Genomic DNA, 19961 nt, shown 5'->3' with positions numbered 1-19961 from the left:
TGAAATCTCCTTTGCGACGTATACTTCAACTCTACTACGAACAGCACAAAGGAACGTCCTTTAGCAACCATCCTTACCCAGAAATAACAAAATACATACTTTAAAAATGGTTTCTAAACAAAAACAACACACCCTAAGTATGCCTTACATACCTACTCTGAGCATGTAGCACAATGATCAGAGGAGTGTGACCAATACCTCCTAGAGACACCTTGCAAAAAACCCCCACAACTAACCAAAGACACCCAGTCTCACACACTCTGCAGCACTCAGAAAAATCCTCACAGCCCAAGAGGTGGTATAGAGTTTACCAGTGTCTGTCATGTGCCAGGCACTTTGCTATACATATTTTATACATTACTCTTTTTAATTAATATAAAACAATTCTGTAAAGCACATATTGGCCCATTTAAAAAATGCAGAAAGCAACTTGCCCACTAAGTAAGTTAACTGGCAGGCAGAGTTGAAATTTAAACCCAGCTGTTGACAAATAATACCAAAGTTTGTATGGAACCATAAAAGACCAAGAATAGCCAAAGTTACCTTGAAAAAGGAGAACAAAGCTAAGGGTCTCACAATTCCAAATTTCAAGATATACTACACAAAGCTGTAGTAATCAAAACAGTATGGTACTGGCACAAAAACAGACACATAAATCAATGGAACAGAAAACCCTGAAATAAACCCGTGTTTATATGGTCAATTAATCTATGACAAAGAAAACAAGAATATTCAATGGAGAAAAGGGTCTCTTCAGTAAGTGGTGCTGGGAAAGCTGGGCTAGTACACGCAAAAGAACGAAACTACACTACTTTTTAACAATATATACAAAAATAAACTCAAAATGGATTAAAGACATAAATGGGAAACCTGAAGGCATAAAAATCCTAAAAGAGAAGTAGGTAGTAACGTCTCTGACAGTGGCCACAGCAATATTTTTCTAGGTAGGTCTCCTAAGGCAAGGGAAACACAAAAGCAAAAATAAACTATTATGACCACACCAAAATAAAATCCTTTTGCACAGTGAAAGAAACCATCAACAAAACAAAAAGGCAACTTACTGAATGGGTGAAAATATTTGCAAATGATATATTTAATAAGGACTTAATATCTAAAATACATAAAGAACTTCTACAACTCAACACCCAAAATAATCTGATTAAAAATGGGCAGAGGACCTGAATAGATATTTTTCCAGACATACAAATGGCCAACAGACACATGAGAAGATGCTCAACAACACTAATCATTAGGGAAATGCAAATCAAAGCCACGAGACAGCACCTTAACACCTGTAAGAATGGCTAAAGTAAACAACACAAAAGATAACAAGTGTTGGCGAGGATATGGAGAAAAAGGAACCCTGCGCACTGCTGGTAGGAATGTAAACTGGTACAGTCACTGTGGAAAACAGTACAGAGGTTCCTCAAAAATTAAAAACAGAAATACCTTATGACCCAGTAATTCCACTACTGAGTACTTAACCAAAGAAAATGAAAACACGAATTCAAAATGATATATGTCCCTTGTGTTTATTGCAGCATTATTTACAAGAGCCAAGATATCAAAGCAACCTAAGGACCATTGATAGACAAATGGATAAGGAAAATATGGTGGGTACACACACACACACACACACACACACACACACACACACACACACAGAATATCATGAAGACATTAAAAAAAGGGGGGGGAGATCTTGCCATTTGAGAAAACATGGATGAACCTAGAGGGTATTACACTATGTGAAGTAAGTCATATTGAAAAAGACAAATACCCCATGATTTCATTCATATGTGAAGTTAAAAAAATAAAAAATCAGAATCAGACTTATAAACATAGAGAATAAACTCATGGCTGCCAGAGGGAAGGGAGTGGGCGGTGGGCAAAACGGGTGAGAGGGAGCAGGAGACACAGGCTTTCAGTTATAGAATGAGTAAGTCACAGGAATAAAAGGCACAGCATAGGGAATATAGTCAACAACACTGTAATAGTGTTGTATGGTGTCAGAATGTAACTACACTTATGGTGAGCACAGCAGAACACAGAGAAAAGTTGAATCACTATGCTATACAGGAAACTAATGTAACACTGTGTCAATTATATGCAAACAAAATTAAAAAAAAAAAACAAACCTAGATGTTACTACTCAAGAAACTTATAGTACATGGCCCTTCAGAAAGAAATAGGCTAAGTGGACAAACAAAAGCATTTCAACTGGTTGTAAGAGGGCAAGGAGAAAAGCTTGAACAAGGGTCAAGAAAGCACAATTTAGGCTGTAATTAGAATACAGCACGGAGGTTAAGAAAAACTCTCTAGAGTAAAATTAGCTGAGTTCAAATCCATGATTTAGTATTTTCCTATTGTGTAACTCTGAAGTTACCTGACTCTCCAGACCTTAGTTTCCTCACATGTGAAGAGGGCACCGTGACTACATTTACCTCAAAGAGGTGTTGAAGGGATTAAATATGTTAATATTTAGAAACACATAAAACAGTGCCTGGTATGCAGTAAGTGCTCAACAAATGTTAGTCATTATTACTACACTCTTGTTATAAATTGGCAAGCCAAAATTATGAAATAAGGAACTAAGCGTGATGTTAATAAGAATAAATAAGTATAGAGGAAGAAGAAACGAACTTCTACGTGATGACCTATTTCCACTGCGAGGTTCTCTAAGAGATGGTGGAAGCACAACACTTGAAAATGGACCAATAGAATTGTTTTCAAGCAGATTGAAGTTACAAACAGGCTAAGTGACTTGCTCATAATCAGTTACAGGTTGCAAAGCCTAATTTGACTTAAGAGTTCTCTACCGTACTTCATGTCCCACAAAATTATTAACTTTGATGATAAAAGCCTTAGCATCTGATGTAGTACATTTTGTTGTGTAATTTAATGCTATATGACATTGTTTATGAACTCAGGATTTATAAACAATGGGTATCTGTGGCTACATTTTTGTTAATCCTGAAATACTGAAATAGTATTCTAACTCAAATAGTACAAAAATATGAGTAAACAATCTAAGTTTCTGAAGTTTCTTTTTTGTTAACCCTGAAATACTGAAATAGTATGCTAACTCAAATAGTACACAAATACGAGTAAACAATCTAAGTTTCTGTTGGAAGAATTACTTATTAATTCTTTGATTTTACCCTGCAGGATATTCAATTTTAAAAACCAAGAAACAAAACACAATGTTTTATCAGCAACATCAGCAGGGCCACTGAAGACCACAGGTTCTAAACCACTGAACTACTGAAAAACAAAAAACAACAACAAACACTCACTGAACTACTGGCTCATCTGTAAATTTCAGTTCTGGAATTAAAGCTGAAAATCTACTCCTGAATCTTTTTCCAAACGGAAGACTTTGTTGAATTTTTCAAACTGATTACACGTACCATTAAACTGCCTTACTATGTTAGATATAGTTTACAAAAACCAAGAAGTTTAAGACAGCCTTTAAAATATTTCTTTGCATATACTGTATATGTAAGAAAGAGCACAGTTGCACTTTATAAAGACAAGCAAAGTGAGATGGTTAAAATGGTGAAAATTTTACAGAGACACAGCTAACGAAATAAATAAAACTTTCCAGTGGAGATCATGACATGGTACCCTTCATACTAGCATTCCATACTAATATTCCAACCATCAGGCACCTTTTGGATCTGACACAGCTTTATTACAGGACGAGTAAGAGATCCACTGTACTCACAATTGAAACATAAATTTTGTTTCTCGGTGCTCTGAAATGCCTTCAAAATCAGATTAACAACTAAGTGTTAATTAAAATATCTGTCTCTCTTCCTTTTTGGAAATACCCCTTGGATGAAATCAACAATTACACAACATTCTCATGCAGAATCCCTCCTGCCCCTACAGAAAACATGAGCAAGAGAACTCAGCAAGTCTGCACGTTGAGCTTGGAACAGCACTTCAAAATTTAGCAACATTCTATCCAGGCGCCATCCTACGGTGAGCAATCTGTTAATAAAATTAAATTGCTTCTTCAGTAGATAATAAAGCACCTCCATTAACTGTTGCGAGCGATCCCAGTCCTTTCTTTAATGCCTACGCCATCACACTATCTCATTAAAACTAATGGTTACTATTTACCGCAATAGGGGAAGAATAAGAAAATGGGTTTTTTAAGAAAGTCATGAAAGCATTTACTAGGTTCACAGTGAAGTATTCTGAAGCTTGCAGCTGAACTAAATCCTAATTATTTAATAAAATTTATAGGTCCACATATTTTAAAATGCCAAGTTACATAATAAGGTGCATTATGGATCCTGTAATTTTCACTACTAATCTGATATACAATATATACAACTTCAAGAATTATCTACTGCAAAAAAGAAGGTCCATTTTTAAACATGAATGACTCAAAAAAATTCATGATGCAATATTTATATCATGCAATCAAAATATTCACCTTTCAGCAGAAATGACTACAGTCCATTATCAATTTCTCATAGACTGATTATAATTTAAAGATTAAACTCTATCTCTCACTCTTATAATAGGGAATGGTAAGATAGGCATAAACTTTTATCTTTATTTGCAATCTATTTTAAAAACAAGGTGTCAAAAATAAAAAATAAAAAAATAAAAACAAGGTGTCTATTCACATGATCTGTGTTAACAAGTGAACCAGAAATAAGTTGGACCAACCAAGTTTAGACCACTCTCATGTAAAATGCTTTTCATAATAGGTGTATGGCGTATTTAATAAAAAATAATCTAAATCCCTAAGTACTCTAAGGATGCTTTTAATTTTATAAAATACGGAATTAATTCTTCATTGTGACAAAGAATCACTGCTATCCAATTATCTTTTTGATAGTATAGATTGTCGATATCTCATCGGCAAGAAGTTTCTCAAATTATATGCATGCTGTATTATATAAAATGTACTTCTGACTAAATGTTAATAATATATAATAATCTGCTTATATATCTAAGGGGGAATGTTATGATTCTGGCTTTTTTTTAATGTTTATTTATTTTTGAGAGAGAGACAGAGAGAGGCAGAGAGAGAGGGAAACACAGAGCCTGATGCAGGGCTCGAACCCATGAACCATGAGATCATGACTTGATCGTAACACATTGCTACAAAAAGTCCCCAAAACCTGATGTTATCTAGAGTAACAATATTAGAACATCAGTTTTAAAAACAGATGTGGCTGGAAAACAAGCTCAAGTCTTTGGGAAACTCTTGTGCCCCTGGGTTGTGGAACTAAAAGCAACTGCCTCTATTTTACTGTATTTCACAAATTTTCTGCTTTAACAGAAATGAGAATAAAATAAAGGCAAGAAACATTGGTGTAGTATTTGCAGGAAATAAGTAGAAAAGAAAGCATGAACAATCCAAACTCATAAACTAAATTTTATACCAAATTTGCTGTAAACAGCATATTAATTTTATACAGTTGGAAAGTATTGGGATTCCCATGATTTAAGACAGTGAAATAAAATAGCACTTGATTGAGGAAAAATTAGTAATGTTGACTCATATCCTCAAAAATGCACACCTGGCCATGCCATCAGAAGGAAACAAATAGGTAATACACATTATTATTCTATTTTATGATAATGTATAATATGAAAAGAAAGCAAAATATACTAGGAAGCTGTTTGATAATTTACTCACAAAAAAATATAAGAGGCTAATTAGAAAAGGCTACATATAACATTCTGTCCTTGCCTCCAGATTCATTCATTCACCTAGTAGAAATCAAGTATAGATATATAGAATACATCAGTGAACAAATCTATGTCTTTATGGAACGTATATGCTATTAGGACACATGGACAGTGAAATATATGCAAAGATATTCTTCTATGTAATTAACAAAAGTAAAATTTTAGAAACTACATATTGTACCTATTGGATAGAACTGGAGATTAATATTTAACCAATTGAAATTTTTTAAAAAATAAATATGTAATTTATCTCTACTGTAAAAAGCTCATCCATTCTCTGTCTGTGGCAGAAAACAGCCTATTAAGTCACACAACTTTGAGCAAAACATGTCTGCCTTTGTTCTACTTTAATTTCTAGTTTTGAACTTGCTCTTCCCTCAAGAATCACATTTGGTAACAATACTGCTCAAAACCTGTTGAGGTGCAACCAGTGGTCCTTGGCACCACGTGCCCTCCTGGCCATCACATGTATTAAATGTTTTTCTATGAGAACAAATATCCTACGGGGTAGATTTCAAAGACAAGCCATGCTTGCAGCTGGCCCCATCAGGTGGAGAAACGTGCTTCCCCCAATTCCCTGTACTGGTAGAACATCTGAAAAGCACGGTTTCTTTAATTTTTATTCTACCTTTTCTTTACAATAAAAGAAAAATATCAAAGTTATCTTTGTAACAATGTGGCAGCAGTTTGTGAAAAGCAACAGGAAAAGCAGAAAGACATAACTGAAGGGTGACTGAGACTATCATCTCCAGCTATTCTCAGTATCTGCCTTCTTAGATATTTCCAATATTATTACTGGGATAAGGGGGTGCCTTTCCAAAAATCCATTACCTGGGGAAGGGCTTTCCCGGGTTAAATCTGCAAGAGCCATAAGCCTTACTATCCAGATAGCATAACTGAGTTGCGAGAACACTGGCATCCATTAACACTGCAGATGAGATCTTGTATGAAAAGTATGCATCTTAAAATCTATGGCTTCTAGAAGAGGGGGCAACTGGACACTGGGCAAACTATGCTAATTTCACATATCAAAAGACTGAATGGGACAAACTGACAATACTTCCTAATATAATGCATTAAGTAGAGTACATTATCACTTCTGTGATGTTACTGACAAAAAAATGTAGAAACTGAAGCTGAACACGAGAAAATTTAAACCTAAAGCATGGATTAGTCAACAAAATAACTGAGCTATACTTTAATTACTTAAAAAAATTTTTTTCAATATTTATTTTTGAGAGACAAAGAGTGTGAGCAGGCAGAGGGGCAGAGAGAGGAGGACACAGAATCCAAGGCAGGTTCCAGGCTCTGAGCTGTCGGCACACAGCCAGACATGGGGCTCAAACTCATGAACCGTGAGATCATGACCTGAGCCAAAGTCAGATGCTTAACCGACTGAGCCACCCAGGTGCCCAGTATCTGAACTATACGCTTAAAAGCATCAAGGTTACCATTAAAAAAAAAAAAAAAAAAAAAATTAAAAAAAATTAAAAAAAAAATTGGGGGCACCTGGGTAGCTCAGTCGGTTAAGCGCCCGACTTCGGCTCAGGTCATGATCTCGAGGTTTGTGAGTTCGAGCCCTGCATCAGGCTCTGTGCTGACAGCTCAGAGCCTGGAGCCTGCTTCAGAATCTGCGTCTCCCCTTCTCTCTGCCCCTCCCCTGTTCATGCTCTGTCTCTGTCTCAAAAATAAATAAAAAACGTTAAAAATTAAAAAAATAAAATAAAATAAAAAGCATCAAGGTTATGAAAGATAAAAAACTGAGGAACTGGCCAGATTAAAAGAGACTAAAGACACATGATAACTGAGTGCAACATACTATCCAGAATTTACTTCTGCTATAAAGGACATTATTCAGACAACTGACAAAATCTGAATAGAGCTAGCAGAGTGGACAACAGGATTATATCAATCTTAACATCCTAGTTGTGATAATTGTACAGGGGTTATGTAAGGGACTGTTCTTATTTTTATTAGAAACAACCACCACAATATTTAGGGAAACTAAAGGAAAGTTGTCTACTTCTTACCTTCAAATGGTCTACAGAAAATAAATTGTGTGCGTGCGTGCGTGTGTGTGTATAGACATATAGAAGAATAAAGCAAATGTGGTAAAATGTTAACACTTGAGATACCTGGCATTTTCCTTGTAGTATTTTTGTAATTCTTCTGTAAACTGAAATTGTATCAGAATAAAAAGGCCACACTCTGAGAAACACTAATCTCTCGATCAAGTTGCTGGCCTGACCCTGCTTTGCCACAGAAACTGGTGGTGACAAACCTATCAAAAAACATTCAGGGGAGGTGTCATATAAAAGACTATGGCCAGCTTCCTGATATAGCTTTTATGTTCTCTTGACAATTATGCAAGATTCGCTTATAGATGTAAAGTTTTGCTAATACTCTGTGCTAGTGCACGAGTGGACAAACAAATCTCACACACTGTCGGGAGTTTAAATTTGTGCAATCTTTTTGGAACACATTTTAACAACGTCTATTAATAATTCAAGAAATTTATTATATAGGTAGACAATTTGTGACTGTGGAAAAATATGCATACGAAGAAACATGATGAATAAAGCATCACTTGTATTAACAACGACAAAAAAAGTAAATGTCATGTGTACAATTAGGAATCACTTTCTGATTATATACCACCTCCCAGTCGCGGCCATATATACCTAAAAAAGCAAACCAGTTAGGGGTGCCTGGGTGGCTCAGTCAGTTAAGCATCCGATTTCAGCTAAAGTCATGATCTCACAGTCGATGAGTTTGAGCCCCATGTCAGGCTCTGTGCTGACAGCTTCAGAGCCTGGAGCCTGCTTTGGATTCTGTGTCCCCTTCTCTCTCTGCCCCGCCCCTGCTCATGCTCTGTGTCTCTCTGTGTCTCAAAAATAAAGACATTAAATAAAAAAAATAAATAAATAAAATAAAAAAAAAAAGCAAACCAGTTAGCAGCATTCATTTTGAATGAGAAAATAAGATCTACATTTTCATCTCCCCCAAGTGCACGTATAAAAAAATACATACACCTTATACACAATTATTTGTGATAATTACAGGCAGCAGCAAGAATTCCAATTTGTTCTAGAATGTGTTATACAATTTAACAGGTGCCTTATTCTTTACTAATTAAGTCTGGTTTAGGTAAACAGCAAAATAAAATTACATTCTCTAGAAATCAACTCACACACCAAGGGTACAACACAGGTAGCTTAAAGTAAAAATAGATAAAGGCATACGAGTTAAGAATTTACTCAAAAAACAGTCTCAGCAAATTTCCCTGGGAAAGCTACTTTAGAAAAACATATGCCCAATTCAAATAAAGAAATTCACACCCTTAAGGAAAACATATACCTCCACAAAGGGAAATACAATGCAACTTAAAGAGCTTTAAATAGGTTCCAATCTTAGCTATCTGCTTAATTTTTGTTAAGAACTCCTTCAGATGCCTCACTTGACCTTATGAACTGCCTTTTAAGGCCGCGTTCCAGAGGTGCCAAGTGTCACCTGATGAGAACACAGAGTATCACACGTGGGAATGGTAGACAAGTGCTGTGGTAAGTACCTGGACCCCAGAGCTGCATTGCTTAAATTCAAATCCCAGATTTAATGCCACAAGTGGAAGTTACTTAAATTCTATGTCTCATTTTCCTCAGCTGAAAACACAGATAACAGTACTTCCATATGAGTCTCACGAGAATTTAAAATGTTGATCTATGTATAGCACCTAAAGAGTACCTGGTACGAATAAGCACTCAGTAAAACACCACTACTCCTTCAAGGCTGGATTACTCAATGATATTTACTCTAACAAATATGGTAAAACTGAAATAGACCCTTCAAACCAAATACACATTTATATTGTTTTAGAAATACATGTAATTAACCATGTATCTCATAGGGATTAACATCCAGAATATATAAAAAACTCCTCTAACTCAACAACAAAAAACCTGATTTAAAAATAGGTACAGGAGAAAAAAATAGGAAAGAGACTTGAACAGATATATTTGTCCGAGAAGATAAACAAATGGCAAATAAGCACGTGAAAAGATACTCAACATCACTGGTCATTAGGAAAATGCAAATCAAAACCATAAAGAAATACTGCCTCACATCCATTAGGATGGTGATTATCAAAAATAACAGAAAATAACAAGTGTTGGTGAGGATATGGGAAAATTAAAACCTCTGTACCTTACTGTGGGAATGTACAATGGTGCGGCCACTATAGAAAGCAGTGTGGTGGCTCCTCCAAAAATTATACATACAGTTACTGCATGACCAACCAAATTCAATTCTGGGTGTAAACCCAAAAGAAGTGAAAGCAGGGACTCAAACAGATACTTGCGCACCATTGCTCACAGCAGCATTATTTACAACAGCCCAAAGGTGGAAACAACCCAAATGCCTACTAATGAATGAAGAAATGAACAAATGTGGTATACACATATAATATTATTCTGCCTTAAAAAGGAAATTCTGACACATGCTACGACGTGGATGAACCTTGAAAACTTTATGCTGAGAGAAATAAGCCAGACACGAAAGGGCACATGTTCTAGGATTGCACTTATATAAGGTACCTAGAGTGGCCACATTCACAGAGCCAGAAAAGTAGAATGCTGGTTGCCAGGAGCTGGGGCTGGCGATAGGGGTCAGGGAGCAGAGAGAGTACAGAGTTTCAGTTTGGGAAGATAAAAAGCTTTGGAGACGGATGGAGATAGTTGTACGATAACGTAAAGGTACTTAATGCAACTACGATAACGTAAAGGTACTTAATGCAACTGAACTGTACATTTAAAAATGGTTAAAATGATACATTTTATGTCATCATATATAATTTACCACACACAAAAACACATTTAGTTTTGCCTTAAACTACGGCTCAGAGAGAGATAAGGGCTCAGCTTTGAGGGGTCCTAAGTTACTACCAGGTCAAGTATCAGCAGCTGCGCAGTAACTTAAACACCAACAAGCAGGTGCCAAAACAAACAAATGAGGAGTATATGAACATATAAATAGAAATAGCACATGTGTATCCACATGTACACAGACACACACACAAACGGTTCCTACCACCATCAAGGCAAAGATACGAAAGGAGAAAGAGAGGTTTGCCCTAGAATTTATACCTTCCAAGGAAGGGCAGCCCAGACAGCACACAAGTAACCCATCAAAAACTGTTTAGGACTAAACACCTTTCATAGAAAATCCACAAGTGATCATGGACAACTGGCTTATATATGAGATGAAGTCACAAAGTTTTCTCCCACGCATGTCCCCTCTTATTTTTCATGCCCACCTCAAGTTACAAGCAGTGAAGATTTTTTTCCTCCCTACAAATTTTCTGTCAGAGATGTTAAGGTTGTCAGTTCTTTAAAGGCTAAGCAGCCACTTGGAATTTCTTTGCAGGAAGAAATAAATCTGATTATTAATCAGAAGAGGTATTAACTTTTTTCTCATCCTTAAATATTCTAACCTTAGTGAGTCAAAAAAAAAAAAAAAAAAAAGGAAGGAAGGGAGGGAGGGGTTGAAAAGAAAAAAGAAGGCAGCAAAAGACATTTTTCTCCCTACAGAAAATTTAGAAGGCCATAACAGTATAACCATCCACAGTGGGATTTTTTTCCCACCTGTTCTTCGTGGGTTCTACTCTTGCAAATACATGCAACATTTAGTGTATAAAACATCTGTCTGGGAAGGGCTCCAGTTACCTGTTAACCACTGCCTCGGACAAGTGAACAAGAAACGTCTGACACTGAGATAGGTCAGAACCCCAAGAAGTGGCCATCAATGATTTCTGAGATGGAAGCTTACCCTACAGTACAAAGGGCCAAGGAGATTTTTAGTAGGAAAGGATAGGAGAAAAATGGTTACATCAGAAGTTCCTGCCTCCAAAGAATAAGTTATGGAAAAATAAGTAATTTTCAGTGAAAAAAACCCACACAACTATTAAGCCAAAAGAACTTGAAATTTTAAAGCCACACTCTATATTGAGTCCTAACGCTCTAAAAATAAAATGTTCCACACACCTGGTATGTGGAGACAGGCCAAGCATCATACATCACATAGGTCCCATCACACGGAAGGAAATGGGAGGAGTAGAAAAAGCATGTTTCCCTTTCAAAGTTAGGTTCAGTGGGTGTCTCCCTACTTAGTCCTGACTCAGCCTATGCAACAGAAAAGCCTGAGAAGCAGTATCATGCAATTAGGCAGGACATGGAGGCCTGTGACTCTTCCTTAAGGCAAGTACACCTGAGAACGTAGTGATACCGCTAGCCCATTGACAACAGTTTAAAATGTATTGCTTGCTGACTTGAGATTATTATTGCCGATGAAATTCCAAAGTAGTAAAAATACTCTCCCCATATTATGTGTATAAATGGATACCAAAAGACATGTACAAGAACATCTGTAGCATCAGACATAAGCCAGAACTAGAAACAACCCAAAAGACCAGTGTCAAGGATCAGATAAATTAAGGAATAATCATACAATAGAGTGCTATTCAGTAACCAAAGTGAACAAGCTATCACCATATATGTGATATGCTGATCGCGAGCAAAAGAAGCCAGACTCAAAAAGGCACAAAATTATATAAATCTGTTTATAGGAAATTCAAAAACAAGCCACACTAATGTGCAGTGTTCATCGGGATACGGGTTACCTGTGGGAGAGTAGCAGAGAGACCAGAAGGGGCAACAAGAAGGGCTTCCAGGGAGCTGGTAACATTCTTGCTTCATGCGTGTGATGGTCACACATGTATATTCACTTTGTGAAGATTCACTTTACTGTACGTTTACAATTTGTGTGCTTTGTTTCTGTAGGTTTATGACATTAATTTAGAAATATATATGTGTGTATGTGGGTATTATGCATATTTTTCTTAATTGTTTTTTGAATGAATGGCTGGTTGGGGGGGGTGGTGGAGAGAAAGAGTTCTTTCCTGGAATTCATTCCTATTGCCTTCAAATTTTATTTTAACATCAAAATTTTATAAGGCAGTGATTTTCTAGTCCTGGGCTACACCATCCCAGGATGATATATTTCATATTAAGAAAAGTTAAATATCATGTCAACAGGCATGTAAGTCCTAACAAAATTGGTCTTCCTCCCTCTCCATCCAAATTGTAGATCAGATATTCTCACAATCTTCTCTCCTATTTAGTAGGCAAAATATCAGGATCATCTGTGGCAAATCATCTACCACAAGATTATGTATTTTTAAAAAAATCACTAACTATGAAATGTCATGGAAAAAATGCTGAATATGTACTAGGATTAAAATGTTCCCATTATTAATCTTAAAACTGGCTTCCTTTGCCTATCTAATCTAAAACTGAGAAAAGGAAGGAGACAGAAAATGGTTTAATTGTTTTCCTATATTCTGGTTATTTTTATCTTAATCATTTAACACACATTTAAGTGCCTATTGTGTGTTAAGCACTGCACTAGACTTGGAACATGTGGCAACAAATAAGACACACTGTCCCTATCCGTACAGACTACACTGTAACAGCAGCTACTAGAGGGCTGGCATAAGGCTAGTACTGTGCCTGCATATCTCAACTGCATACACTTATCAGTCCTATAAGGTAGGTGCTATTATCCTCATTATGCAGATGCGGAAATTAGCTCAGAAAACTACCTTGCCCAGGCACCTGGGTGGCTCAGTTAAAGTGTCAGACTTTGGCTCAGGTCATGATCTCATGGTTCCTGAGTTCAAGCCCCAGGCTCCCATGCTGACAGCTGGGAGCCGGGAGCCTGGAGCCTGCTTCGGATTCTGTGTCTCCCTCTCTCTCTGCCCCTCCCCCGCTCGCACTCAGTCTCTGTCCCTCTCAAAATTAATAAAACATTAAAAACAAACCAACAAAAAAACCAGAGCTAAAGTATAATGTTCATGGTTTTCCATATACTCTGCATTAAGATGGAATTTAGCTAACATGCGAACATGGGGCCAGGGATATGAATTTTATGCTAGAATTGTAAAGTGCAGTAACTGATCCTAAAACTTTCTACGATACAAGCACAGATGTGGTTTGCTTCAGTGAGGGGTCCACAAAAAACCAAAAAGGAAACCTTCTTTACCCTCCCAATGCTTCAGCTACTGACTAAATCTTAAAGGTAAAGGGTAAAATTTTCTTCGAATACTAGAAAGTGAAAAAAATGCTGTTTAAAGCTATCAATACATAAAATTCAGTAAATCTAAAGACAATTGCCAGAGGAGCCACACCTTGGCTACCACACACATATGCATACAGACACGTGTGTGCCCACAAATGTATGTCATAAATTTGACATTTACTCTTACATTTTCCTCGCACAAGGAAAAATGTTACAATTGTAGTGGGAACTGTGTCTTATGACTTTACTATTTACACTATCGATCATAATTCTGCAAAGTACATTTTCTTCTGAGTTGAAAGGAACCAAGAATCTACACAAACATCTTCAGTAAACAAAGAGGTTTTACATTCTTCTTTTTTATGGTGATAGAAATTATACAAACACAGTACCAGCCCAACCTCCATCAAACCATGTTTGGCCAATTTCTTACATAGCCAAATCTCTAACACAGTTTGGTATTCTCAAGTATCTGAATTCAGCAGTGCATCCGCCTTTTATTTTCCTTGAAAAAACACGGACCAGAACATTTATGGATAGGGTAGCCAGAATAAGGTCTAATGAATAAAGGTAAGGCTAGGACTCGGGTTTATAAAGGAGTTAAGCAGTTTCAAAGAATCCTGTTCCTGAGGGCATAATAAACGATGCCAATCATAGGACACTGAATTAAAATGGAGAATTTTAATAAACAAAAATAATAAAATGATCAAAATTCATATGATCAGAATGGGAAAGAGACTTCCAAAATGTTTTTTATAATACCATTGCATGAATAAGGAAATGCCTTTCAGCGTTGAGTGTTAATGCCCAAAACAATGCATTTCTTCTGAATTACAACAGGCCATAATATAATAAACCTGCATTTGTGGTAATGCCTAAACCACTCTGAAGAAGTGGTCTTAACCACAATTCAAAGCTTAAAAGATGGCTTTCTGCCAAAGTCTATCCGAGCCAGTAACTTGTCACGCTGCCTTCATGCACCACTAGGACCAAAAACACGGACCCAGCAGCTAGTATCTGCTTCCTCAAGCCTCACAGGAGGCCCAGGACTCTGAAAGGTAATATGCAAGACAGCGGCACAGAAGTTGAGAGTGCAATCTGACGGCAAACTGCTTTGCCCTGGGTGGTAGGAAAAGCAGCCGAATACTCGAATCATGAGGACCTCTGCTCAGCATAAAGGAAAGGTTCTGAACTGGGAACGACCATGAAGTGATTAAAAGTATAGATCATCAGAAACTGATGGTGTCGAAGCACTAACACAGGAGCAAAAGCTGGGAAGCAACAAAGAAAACGAGAATAACCACCTTTAATAGGAAGAGGTTTCACTCACCATCTGAGTCATTCACGTATGTATGTACTTAGTGTTTTGCTGTGCTATGAATTTAAATTATGCAAACTGCAAAGCTGTGTTGTCAGAGTTAATTTACTGTCTAGTCGACGGCCCAACATCAAACTGTCTAACTAGAAAACAGGAGGATAGGTCTTCCTTAAAGATAAACTCTACTGCAGCCACTTAATTCTTAACATTCCTTTTACCAACTTCTACACCTGCATGCTCCCTGAAGACATGTCGTTTCTCTACAGTAGTAGTCTTACTGACCTCTTCTCATTCTTTCCTTCTGTCATAAACAAATCATTGACTAATGCTGCCAACTGTATCTCAAATTATCTTCTATATTTCCATTCCCCGATTCCACAAGGCTAAAGGAAGCTCTCATTACTACTTCTATCCACAGCTTCCTAAACTGGCCTCATATAGCAGAACAGAGAAGTATGTAACAACAAATAGCATGTATCTCCTTATATATGCTGTCACTTAATTCTCATTCATAGCCCTGACCTGTAGGCATTATTTCAAACTTAGAAAAAAAATTGAGCTCAGAAAGTCACAAGGCAGGACTTTCTCCTACCTCTGACTATGCATCGACCATACTAAGGTCAAGATAATGAGACCCACACATAAATACATAAGGAAGCCATACTCTGGTCCTTAAACTGCTTCTTTATCTTCCCAAAATAAGGACTTTTTTCTCCCTAATTCACTGATAAATTAATGTCTATTTTCTTTTTTCATTAAACAAACCACCCATCATATGAAAATTTAATGTTTCAGAAAAATCATTTTTTAACTTGTAAACTATTTCTCAGCAAACAAAAACTGTTGAATCTCAAGAATGAAATGCTGTAGTAATCAAACTAGAAAATATGAAACAATGCCACTAGGTTAAATAAACCAGGGAAATCTGATGTGTTAATAGCTGTAGGGATTAGTGGAATCCAGAGCCTTTAAAGAGCTATAGGAGAAAAAAAAAAATGCCAACCTGTTTCCTCAATAAATCAGATAGGCACAGTGGATTTTTTTAGGCCATAACTTTTATGCTGAACAACCTTTTTTTTTTTAAATAGAAGTGTGCATAAAAGAAATATGGCCAAACCTATAAGCTTATATTATTCACATTAAAGTTGGCTCAAGTGTGTATAGTGTTAACATCAAGTTTTCAAACATAAGCCTGTAGACAGTATGTGTTCACTAACCCAATAAACCAGAATAATAGCAAGTCATATGTTAAAAAAGAAAAAAAGGTGGCAAAACCAAAAAAAATTATGGAATAGTAGCTCATAAGCTATAATATTATTTAGATGAACTATTCTGAATTAAAAATAATCATGAACAAATTGATCTGAAATTAGAACACTATTTTCCACATTGGAGAAAAAAATTATAGTCTCCCAAATAAGTCAATTATTAAATTTACAAGTTTTATAAAGGAGAGAAAGGAACTATTTTACCAAGTCCAAAAACCTAAAACGATGACTAATTTCCTCATGTTAATTAAACTATCTACTTTTCCTAAGGAGAATGTCCTGCTATAGTTTACTATTATTACTTGCTCAACAACACCAATGTTCCTTAATGAGCCATGTTGACATCTTCAAAAAAGTATTAATCCATGTTTTTGATAGATTCTTATCAAGATCTAAATGGGGCTATAAACAATACTCCTGAAACAAGGTACTCAGAAGTCCATGTTCCTTTACACAATTTTGAGGAATCTAACTGATAGGAAAACTTACATATACCAGGTATAGGTCTCCAGCAATTTCACCCAGGCAATTTTTCATTGTAGTTTCAATAATCAAATACTAATATAAGATCCGTTATGTATAAGCCAATAATATTGATGCAACTGACAAATTAACTTCCTGGGCTTTTTTCTTCTTAATGTTTATTTATTTTTGAGAGAGAGAGCAAGTGAGCGAGGAGGGTAAGGGCAGAGACAAAGGGAGACACAAAATCCAAAGCAGGCTCCAGGCTCTGAGCTGTCAGCGCAGAGCCTGACATGGGGTTCGAACCCACAAACCACAAAATCATGACCTGAGCCGAAGTCGGGACACCCAACCGACTGAGCCACCCAGGCGCCCTTAACTTTCTGGGCTTTTTAAATGATGGTGGTTCCTAGGTATGAAGGAAAGTTTAAGACTAAAATTAGATCCTTAATTCTAAGTATAAATTTGAACTTTGGAATGAAAATCAAAGTTAAAGGGGAGTCACAGTTCTAATTGTTGATTTTTTTTCCCTGGTTATGCCTCAATGCCTTGGTTTGGTTCCAGTATTCCTCAAGAATTAATCCGACCAGTCTGGTCATTATACTCAACAAATCTTTTAAATCTGACAGAGGAATACTACTTGTCCTGGGGTCAACCCTTTTGACTTCTGGACAACTTGCTAGGACCTACATTTTATACTATTTTTATAACATCCTCCTTTCTCTCACTTGGTCTGCCCAGTTCTCACACTCAAAAGCACTGTTCACACATTATTTTAAACAGGAAGACTGCAGAGCAAATATTCCTGTTTGTTAAGGCTGCATGTAAAACAGAGAGGAGGTTGTGGGGTAGGAAGAGAAGAAAGGATACAGAGAACACTGGGATGCAACAGAGCAGTGAAAAAGAAGAGAAAAGGATTGCCTGAGGAAGTGTCAGAGCCACCAAGCCGAAGAGAAATAAAGCAGTAATGGAGTGTCTCGCGGCCATAAAAGGGCAATTGTCCACCTCCTAACAAACTAAATCTGGTCAATCCCAAATATGGAAATGTTTTAGTTCAAATACAGAGATTTTCTTCTGTGGGATACGAGCATAGATCACAATCATTCTTTCCCTATTAAAAAAACAAAAACAAAAAACTCACACTTGGAGATCTACCATTGTGAGAAAAATCTGTTGAATTATTGTATAAACTATTTCCAAGACTTGTTCCCCCAAAGTCCTGGTCTTTCTAACAAAAAACCACTCTAGCCCTTTCACAGTTATTCGAGGGCTTCAGTCTCCTCACTGTAAAATACAAACGTTAATTGTAACAAGCTGGGGAGCTGGAGGGGGCATTCTGTAAGTTCAACACTCCTTAAATACTAGCTATTATGTGCTCAAGATTTTCTCGGTCTTTAATACAAATTCTAACTCAGAGTTCAGTGACGATAAAACTGAAGAAATTAAAATCATTTCAAAATGTGATTGCTTCCTTATATATCCACTCATTCTCTCTGTTTGTAAATTAAGAAGTTGGCACATAAGAAATGGTCTGTCCTGCCATGACAGGTCAAGTGCATGTTAATAACCTCTATTACCAAAAGTTCGTTCACTTAACAAGTATTTACTAAGTACCTGCTATGACTAGTCACTGTCTGGGGGCAGGGGATACAGGAGTCAACAAAACACAGTGTGACTTGCAGGGGTAGAGAGAGTGGCATTGAAAACTGGTTCTCGGCGGGTGGAGCCACAGCTTTTACTTCAAAAGTCAATGTTCCCAAAGGATTTTACCTGCTCCAAGTCACCACCTGTACCTGCCTTGTCCCTGCCCCAGGCCACAATTTCCCACTCACAGATTACTTTGTCCACAGGAATTTTAACCAAAAAGGAATTTTCACAAAGGTAAATTTCATGCAGACTTGATTAATCTAGCCGCTTAGCTGCTACTATCAGCACTTGCAGCACATTTTTAATCACCTTGGTCCTCCCATTGTTGTAACGAAACACAAAAGCACTCCACCAAAGTAAATGCTCTGAAAACATACTTTGTCCTAACGACCACCCCAAGAGTTCCTCCCCAGGATTCCTTATAACAAATAATCACAGAGCGCAAGCGTGTGAGCGAGGGGCAGGCAGGGTGGGGGAGTGGAAGAAGGCAGCTGTCCTTTCGATCGCTATTTTCCAAAGTCGTGCATTTCCAGTCATTATTTTTAAAGAGTATATGCTGATGTGATGGTTGTTAAAGCAACACCTGACGACTTGTGGGCGTCATCTAAAGCTGCCATTATTTTATTTGCAGTTCACTCGCTCTGATGTGTAAGAACCTGGCCACATGGCTGATAAGGTCTCCATAATGAAAACCGTACCCCTCATTTAAGCAACAGGTTTGGGATGTGTGCACATTTCTGGCTCACCTACGCACTAGTCTCCCCATAATCGCCTAGCAGTTCAATATTACAAGATAAACTGATTTCTTTTTTTTTTTTTCACAAGCAAGATATTCCCCAATTTTCATGACAATTACTGACCTAGTATATTCCACTTCAGTTAGGTTCATGCTTGAGATAGGGTTCTAAAGTATTCTTTTAATAGATATCCCAGATTCCAGAAACAGGCAAAATGGCAATGTTTTTCAAAGTACTATAAATTAGCTTGAGAAAGTGCCTAATGCTAACAATGTTATTTATACAAAAGATTTTTAAAACTTTGTTATTTTCATAATCTAAAACATTTTTTAAAACACTCTCAAAGCAGCTAATCTTCATTCTTAAGAGAGTTTTTGACTTGTTTTTAGTAACCAAAAGTATCCTGGAACCATATCTAATAATTAACAGTAATTTATGAAATGTTCTTTCTTCTAATCCTAGATATGTGGTTGGGGCCATCTGTGGCCACTGCTCTCAGTTCGAGGCCAACTAAACTAGAATACAGTTTAGTTTCTTTCTAAACTACATGTTAGGAGGAAAAAGCTACCAAAGACAAAGGATACAAGTTGCTGTCATTCTCATGCATGCTGGTAACTAAAGTAAAGGGACATAGTTGTGAAGAAGAAATAAATGCCAGGAAGCAACACCATGAAACTTTGCAGT

General features: G+C 36.8%; 1 protein-coding gene across 10 annotated transcripts in view; it reads right to left on the bottom strand.

The window, feature by feature from the left end:
• RBPJ (recombination signal binding protein for immunoglobulin kappa J region) overlaps window positions 1-19961 on the bottom strand; it is a 219596-nt gene that overhangs the window by 41551 nt on the left and 158084 nt on the right. The window lies entirely within an intron of this gene.

The sequence above is a fragment of the Panthera uncia genome, chromosome B1 (genome assembly GCF_023721935.1).
Source record: "Panthera uncia isolate 11264 chromosome B1, Puncia_PCG_1.0, whole genome shotgun sequence".
Taxonomy (NCBI): Eukaryota; Metazoa; Chordata; class Mammalia; order Carnivora; family Felidae; genus Panthera; species Panthera uncia.
This window is presented reverse-complemented; position numbering and strand designations above follow the sequence as displayed.